We start from the raw sequence: 6,939 nt of genomic DNA, 5'->3' as shown, positions 1-6,939 counted from the left end.
GTATATCTATATATGTGAATAGTAATCTTTTATTAGCCTTTTTCCCTTTTATGATAAGTGAAAAATTATTTTCGTTAGCCTATCTAAGGACATTTCTGTAGCTTTGTGCAAATTTAACTCCAAAATCTATTGCAAATTCAGCTGATTAACTGCTACTTGAAAATCCTACAGTACTATTTAATTAATGCAGCAATTATGATACATCGATTTAAAAATAGCATAAAGTAGTTGTTCGTGGAATTCTATTTTGTGATTTCCTTCGCATCTCTTCAAACAAATAGATTATGGTTACACTTAGTTTGAGTCGGGTGTGCATTTTATTTGACCCGGGTCTAATTTCCACCAAGGTTAGATAGAACGTATCGTGAACCGCGGGTGCATTTCATGTAGCGTGGCTTGCGATGTGTTTTAAATAACCTTGATTTTTCCTTAAATAAATAAAAGCGGTTTAAAAGTTAAAAATGCACATAGGTTTAAAAGTGTTTAAAAATCAGATAATTAGACCAATAATAACAGTTGAGCGGCCGTACTAAAACCACGGACCCCGGAAATGCCTAACACCTTCTCCCAGGTTAACCGAATTCCTTATCCGGATTTCTGTGTCCGCGGACTGTAAAACAGAGTCAATCTTTCCTAGATTCGAGATTTGAAACCGGTGACTTGGGACACCATAAATTATCCCAAGTGGCGACTCTGATCTTAAATAATTATCCTGTTTTGATTGTCATTTAAATTGGAAAAAACTCTCTTATACTCCCTTCCGGGGGTAGTAAAAAGGAGGTGTGACAATTATAAATGAGCTTCATTCACTTGGAGAAATTATTCCTAGAAACAAGCTTGTAAGGAAGGTTCTCAGTGTTCTACCTAGTTCTTGGGAGAGTAAGGTGAATGACATCACTGAAGCTAAAGATTTACAAACTCTAACCATGGATGAGCTGATTGGAAATCTGAAGACATAGAGATGAAAAGAAAGAAAGACAGTGAAAGAAGAGAGCCAAAGAAGGAGAAGAACCTGGTGCTCAAAGCTGAAAACAATGACTCAAGTGAAGAAGATAGTGATATGGCCTATATCACTAAAAGATTTCAAAAGATAGTTCGAAGAAATGGTGGTATACCTAAGAGGGGCAGTTCAAGTAAGCCAAGGAACTATGATCTCTGTCACAAGTGTGAAAAACCAGGGCATTTCATCAAAGACTGCCCACTTCTAAAACATGAGCATTACAAACACAACTCTGACAAAGCAGCAAAAATGAACTCGGTTCCTGACAAACGATTCAGTCGAAAAAGTGCAGTTGACTATGTTGTGAAGCAAGCTCTTGCTGCATGGGGAGACTCCTCTAGTGAAGGAAACAGTTTCATGATGGCAGTGAAAAATGAAGCAAAGGAATATGATTCATTGTTTGCATTGATGGCTCAGTCCGATGATGATAAAGAGGATGACAATGATGAGGTAAATTTCAGGGATGTTCAGAGAAATCTGAAGTCCTACTCTTCTAAGAAATTGATGTCCTTAGCAAATTTTCAAATTGGTGCATATTATAGTCTTGTTAATGATAAGGATGCCCTAATCATAGAGCTAGGAGATGCTGAACAATCTAGAGATGATCTGGTGGTATGTGTGGTTGATTTAAATAAGACCATAGGCAATCTTGAAAAAAAGAAGAAGTTCTAACTGAAAAAATAAATATGTAGAAAATGAGAGAGATGACTTGATGGTAGTGGTTGTTGACTTGAAGGAAATCATAGAGAACCTTAGCAAAGAACAGAATACTCTAGCAGAGAAAATTACAGCTACTGAGTAAGAAAGGGATGACTTTTTGGTGATAATCACAGACCTAGAGGAAACAATTGAAGGACTCAAATCAGAACAGGCTAGTAAGTATTGAGAAAGGGAATGAAGTAGCTAGTGAGACACACATCAAGCTTGAAAAGGAATTAAATGATGTGAAAACTACTCTATGTGGTGAACTCGAGAAAAATATACAACTTCAAGCTGAATTGGAGAAAGTAAAAGTTGATCTTGAAAAATCTCTTAAGTGGACCTGGTCCTCATATGCTGTCACTGCCATGTACTTCAACAATAGTGGAAACAGGAAGGGAATCGGGTGTGACGATCTGGCCAGTCGTCTAATGAGTTACCACTCTATTTCCCCTATTTATGCTTCTTTATGCTTTGTTTATCCATGTTTTGTGGTATCGGGTTGGTTAGATCGAATCCGGAATGATATTAGTAAGGTTTGAGACACTTAGTATCTTTTAAGGAAGTTTAAGTTGGAAAAGTCAACTGGATGTTGACTTATGTGTTAGAGGGCTCGGATGTGAGTTCTGGTGGTTCGGTTAGCTTCGGGAGGTGATTTATGACTTAGGAGTGTGATCGGAATGGGGTTTGGAGGTTTGAAGTAGCTTTAGGCTTGAATTGGCGAAGTTAATATTTTGGCGATTCCGGTTGGTAGGCGAGATTTTGATATAGGGGTTGGAATGGAGTTCCTAGACTTGCAGTAGTTCTGTTGTGTTATTTGGGATGTGTGTGCAAAATTTTAGATCATTCAGACGTGGTTTGGTTGAGTTTTTTATCAAAAGCAAAATTTGGAAGATTTTAGAAAGTTTGGCTTGAATCCGATGTGTTTTGGGTGATTTGATATTGTTTGAGGTGTTTTGATGATTGGAACAAGTTTGAATAAGGTATTAGGATATGTTTGTGCTTCTGGTTGAGATCCCGGGGGCCTCGGGGTGATTTCGGGTGGTTAACGAAGAAGTTGAGATGTTATTGCAGCTGCTGAAGTTGCTGCTTCTAGTGTTTTTGCACCTGCGGTTTGGGGACCGCAGGTGCAGCGCCGCATATGCGAGAGGAGATCCGCAGAAGCGGTTTCGGAGAAATTCCTAGGAACCGCAAATGCGGTTGTAGGGTCGCATCTGCGGAGCCGCAAATGCGGAGAGTTGACCGCAGATGCGGTTTGGACCATTAAGTGATTTCCGCAAAATCGGAGGAAAGGCCGCATATGCGGTACCGCAGAAGCGGGAATTGTGTCACAGATGCGAAAAGGTCTGGGCAGAACATATAAATTGTCTTCTTCGCGAATTTGAGTTATTTCACCATTTTGACTTCGGCTTGGGAGCTTTTTGGGCGACTTGAAAGAGGGATTTCAAGGAAGCTTCATTGAGGTAAGAAAATTGGACTTGAAACTCGTTCCTATGCTATTATTTCACGGATTAAAGCTAGAAATTATGGAAATTAAGGGTGAAATTTGGGGAAACTAGGGCTTGGGAACTTAGGCCTTTAATTGAGGATTTGAAAGACCATTTGGGGTCGGATTTGAGAACTTTTGATATGTCTGAACTCGTGGGGAGATAAGGAACCTATTGATGTAAAAATTTCTGAATTTCGAGATATGGGCACGGGGGTCAGGTTTTGGTAAATTTGCGACTTGTGCCCTTTATTGATTGTTTTCGCTTGGGCTTTGTTCCCTTAGCATATTTTGACGTCCTCGTTCTGATTTTGGATAGATTCCATGCGAGTGGAGGCCGATTCGAGGGGCAAAGGCATCACGAGATAGAGATTTAGCCAGTTCGAGGTGAGTAATGATTGTAAATGATGTTATGAGGGTTTGAAACCCCGGATTGCACATCGTAGTGCTATATTGAGGCGAGGCACATGCTTGATGACGAGCGTAGGGTTGTGTACTATTGGGGATTGTGACTTGGTCCGTCCCGATTGATGATTTTACCATGTATTTGACTGAAAACTATTTGTTGTCATCGTTATTTGGGTTGAATGCCATATTTGGGCCTAGTGCCAACTATTTGAACCCTTCGGGGATTTTTATTGATATTTCCTCACTGTTTTGACTTTATACTTGAACTCAGTCATGTTATTTCCACTGTTTTCATACTCAACCATGTTTACTCAGTTTTAATACTTAAATGATATTTCAAATGATGTTTTGGGCTGAGAAACACTGTTTTACTATTGCCCGAGTAGTTTGTGAGGATTTTTGACTGAGCAAGGCTGAGGGCCTATGTTATGAGGAAACACTGATACTGATTTGAGGCTGAGGGCCTGAGGTATGTACGCCACGAAGTGGCTTGATTGATATGAGGCCGAGGGCCTATTGTTGATGCCACGAGATGGCTTGATATTGCGCTTGGGCTGTAAGGGGCCCGTCCAGGAGTCTGCACACCCCCACTGAGCGTGGGTACCCATTGTGATGTAAGATTGAGCCCGAGAGGCTTGTATTGTTCTGACATGTTGCTCGAGGGGCGGATTTGTTGATACTGTGCCCGAGGGGCAAACTTCTATTTGTTTACTTTACCTTAACTACCTGTCAATTACTTGTTTACTTGTTGAAAGAAGATTTTACTTGACTTTTTACTGGTTTACTGCTTTTAAATGATTTTTCTGCTTCATTATAGAATGCCTTGTGCCTTACGTGTTTTCTTACTTTCAGTCGTTATTTACATTTGTTACTCACTGAGTTGGAGTGCTCACTTTACTCCCTGCACCCTATGTGCAGATTCAGGTGTAGCTGGTTCCGCTCCGGAGTGCTGATCCCTCCAGCTTCAGGCGGACATCCAGAGTTCACGAGGTAGTTGTTGGTGTCCGCAGCCCCGTGTCTCTACTCCTCTATCACTTCTATTTCCTTTCAGACATTTGTACTAGTTTATGGACTTAGCAGAATTGTATTATGACTTATAGATGCTCATGACTAGTGACACCCCAGTTAGAGCTGTGTTGGGTTGTACTTCCACATTGTTATGATATTATCTGCTACTTAGTATTATTAAATCATGTTTTAGACTACTTTCTTATTGTTTAACTGTTTAACATCGAATTGGGAATAGTTGGCTGGCCTTGTCTTCATGAGAGGTATCATCACGACCGGGTCTGGGTTTAGGGTTGTGACAAATTGGTATTAGAGCCTAGGTTACATAGGTCTCACGAGTTATGAGCAAGTTTAGTAGAGTCTCGCGGATCGATACAGAAACGTCAGTATTTATCCTCGAGAGGCTGCAAAACCTTTAGGAAAGACTTCACATTCTTGAAATTCTTGTTGTGCGAACTTGTTGATCCGAGTACTAAACTTCTGTTATTCTATTCTCTCACAAATGGTGAAGACACGCGCTACTGGACAGGGTGGACGACCACTAGTGCCACCAGCTGTGGCCACCAGAGGCCAAGGACGCGGTCATGGTCGTGGTAGAGGTAGAGCAGCGAGGGAAGCACCTGCAGATTCACCAGCTACCCCAGTTCAAGACCAGGTCCCAGCTATAGACACTTCAGCAGCACCAGCTCAGGCACCACTGTGCCCATCGTGATTCCGGGTCTTCAGGAGGCCTTAGCTCAGATCTTATCAGTTTGCACTAGCCTGGCTCAGGCGGTTTCAGCCACTATAGCCGCATCTACTTTTCAGGCCGGGGAAGGCAATCAGGCTCCCGCTTCTCGCACACTTGAGCAGGTCATGCAGGGACTTCAGACGCCGGGGGCACATCCAGCCCAGCCGGTTGCAGCTGCTCAGGACTATATGGTTCCTGTCATGCCGAAGGATGAGCAGCGTAGGTTGGAGAGATTTGGTAGATTGCAGCCTCCAACCTTCAGTGGCGCAGAGGGTGAGGATGCCCCGGGTTTTTTGGATAAGTATCAGAGGATGATTCGTACTACAGGTATTCTGGATACCAGCGGGGTCGCTTTTACCACCTATCAGTTTTTAGGAGCTGCTTTCACTTGGTGGGAGTATTTTGAGAGGCGTAGGCCTGTTGGTGTAGCACCGCTTTACCTGGCAGCAATTCTCCATTCTCTTTCTAGAGAAGTATGTGCCGCAATCTCGCAGAGAGGAGTTGCATAGGCAGTTTGAGTGGTTGCATTAGGGGGAGATGACCATGTCGTAGTATGAGTTGAGGTTCTCCGAGTTATCTCGTCATGCCATTTGGTTGGTTCCGACAGATAGAGCAATGATTAGGAGGTTTGTTGATGGTCTTACTTATCAACTCTGCATTCTCATGATTAAGGAGAGGGTGACTGGTGCTACTTTAGAGGAGGTCGTGGATATTTCCCGTGAGATTGAGTCTGTTCATCGCCAGGAGTGAGAGGAGAGGGAGGCCAAGAGGCCTCGAGGATCTGGCAATTATAGTGGTGCTCCTTCGAGAGGTCAGTTTCAGCACAGCCGAGGCCGTCCATTCAGGCATGCTCAGCCTGCTTGCCCAGGTTATCGTGGGGCATAGTTCTCAGCAGGGCCAGTCATCATTTAGTGCCCTTCCAGCTCAGAGTTCATCCCATGCTCCATCAGTTCAAGGCTCTTCTATGTTGAGTGCATCTGCTAGTCACTCCGGTGCGAGGGGTTCCCTTCAGTCCCCTTCTCCAGCACCTAGGGGTTGTTATGAGTATGGCGATATGGGTCACATGTGGAGGCAGCGTCCTCGTCGTTTTGCTAGTCCATCTCAGCAGAGAGGTCAGTCATCGGCTTCAGCGCCAGTTTCTTTACCACCACCAGTTCAGCGACCTAGGGGTGGGGATCAGTCAGCCAGGGATCGCCCCAGAGGGAGAGGTCGATCAGGGGGCGGTCAGGCTCGTTTTTATGCACATCCATGCAGACCCGATGCTATTGCTTCAGATGCTGTCATTACATGTATTGTTTCAGTCTGCCATAGAGATGTCTCTGTATTATTTGATCCCGATTCCACCCTTATGTTTCCTCGTATTTTGCTCGTTATTTGGGTACGCCCCGTGAGTTTCTTGCTTTACCTATTCATGTATCTACCCCGGTGGGCGATACGGTTATTGTAGACCGTGTGTACCGTTCATGTGTTGTGAATATTGGGGGTTTGGAGACCTGAGTGAATTTGTTATTACTGAGTAAGGAACCTGCTCATTGTTCAGGTTTATGTGGATGACATCATATTTAGGGCTACAACAGACTCATTATGTGAAGAATTTGCTAAACTCAT

This window comes from Nicotiana sylvestris, chromosome 8, assembly GCF_000393655.2.
Source record: "Nicotiana sylvestris chromosome 8, ASM39365v2, whole genome shotgun sequence".
In the NCBI taxonomy this organism is placed as follows: domain Eukaryota; kingdom Viridiplantae; phylum Streptophyta; class Magnoliopsida; order Solanales; family Solanaceae; genus Nicotiana; species Nicotiana sylvestris.
Note: the sequence above shows the minus strand (reverse complement) of the source record.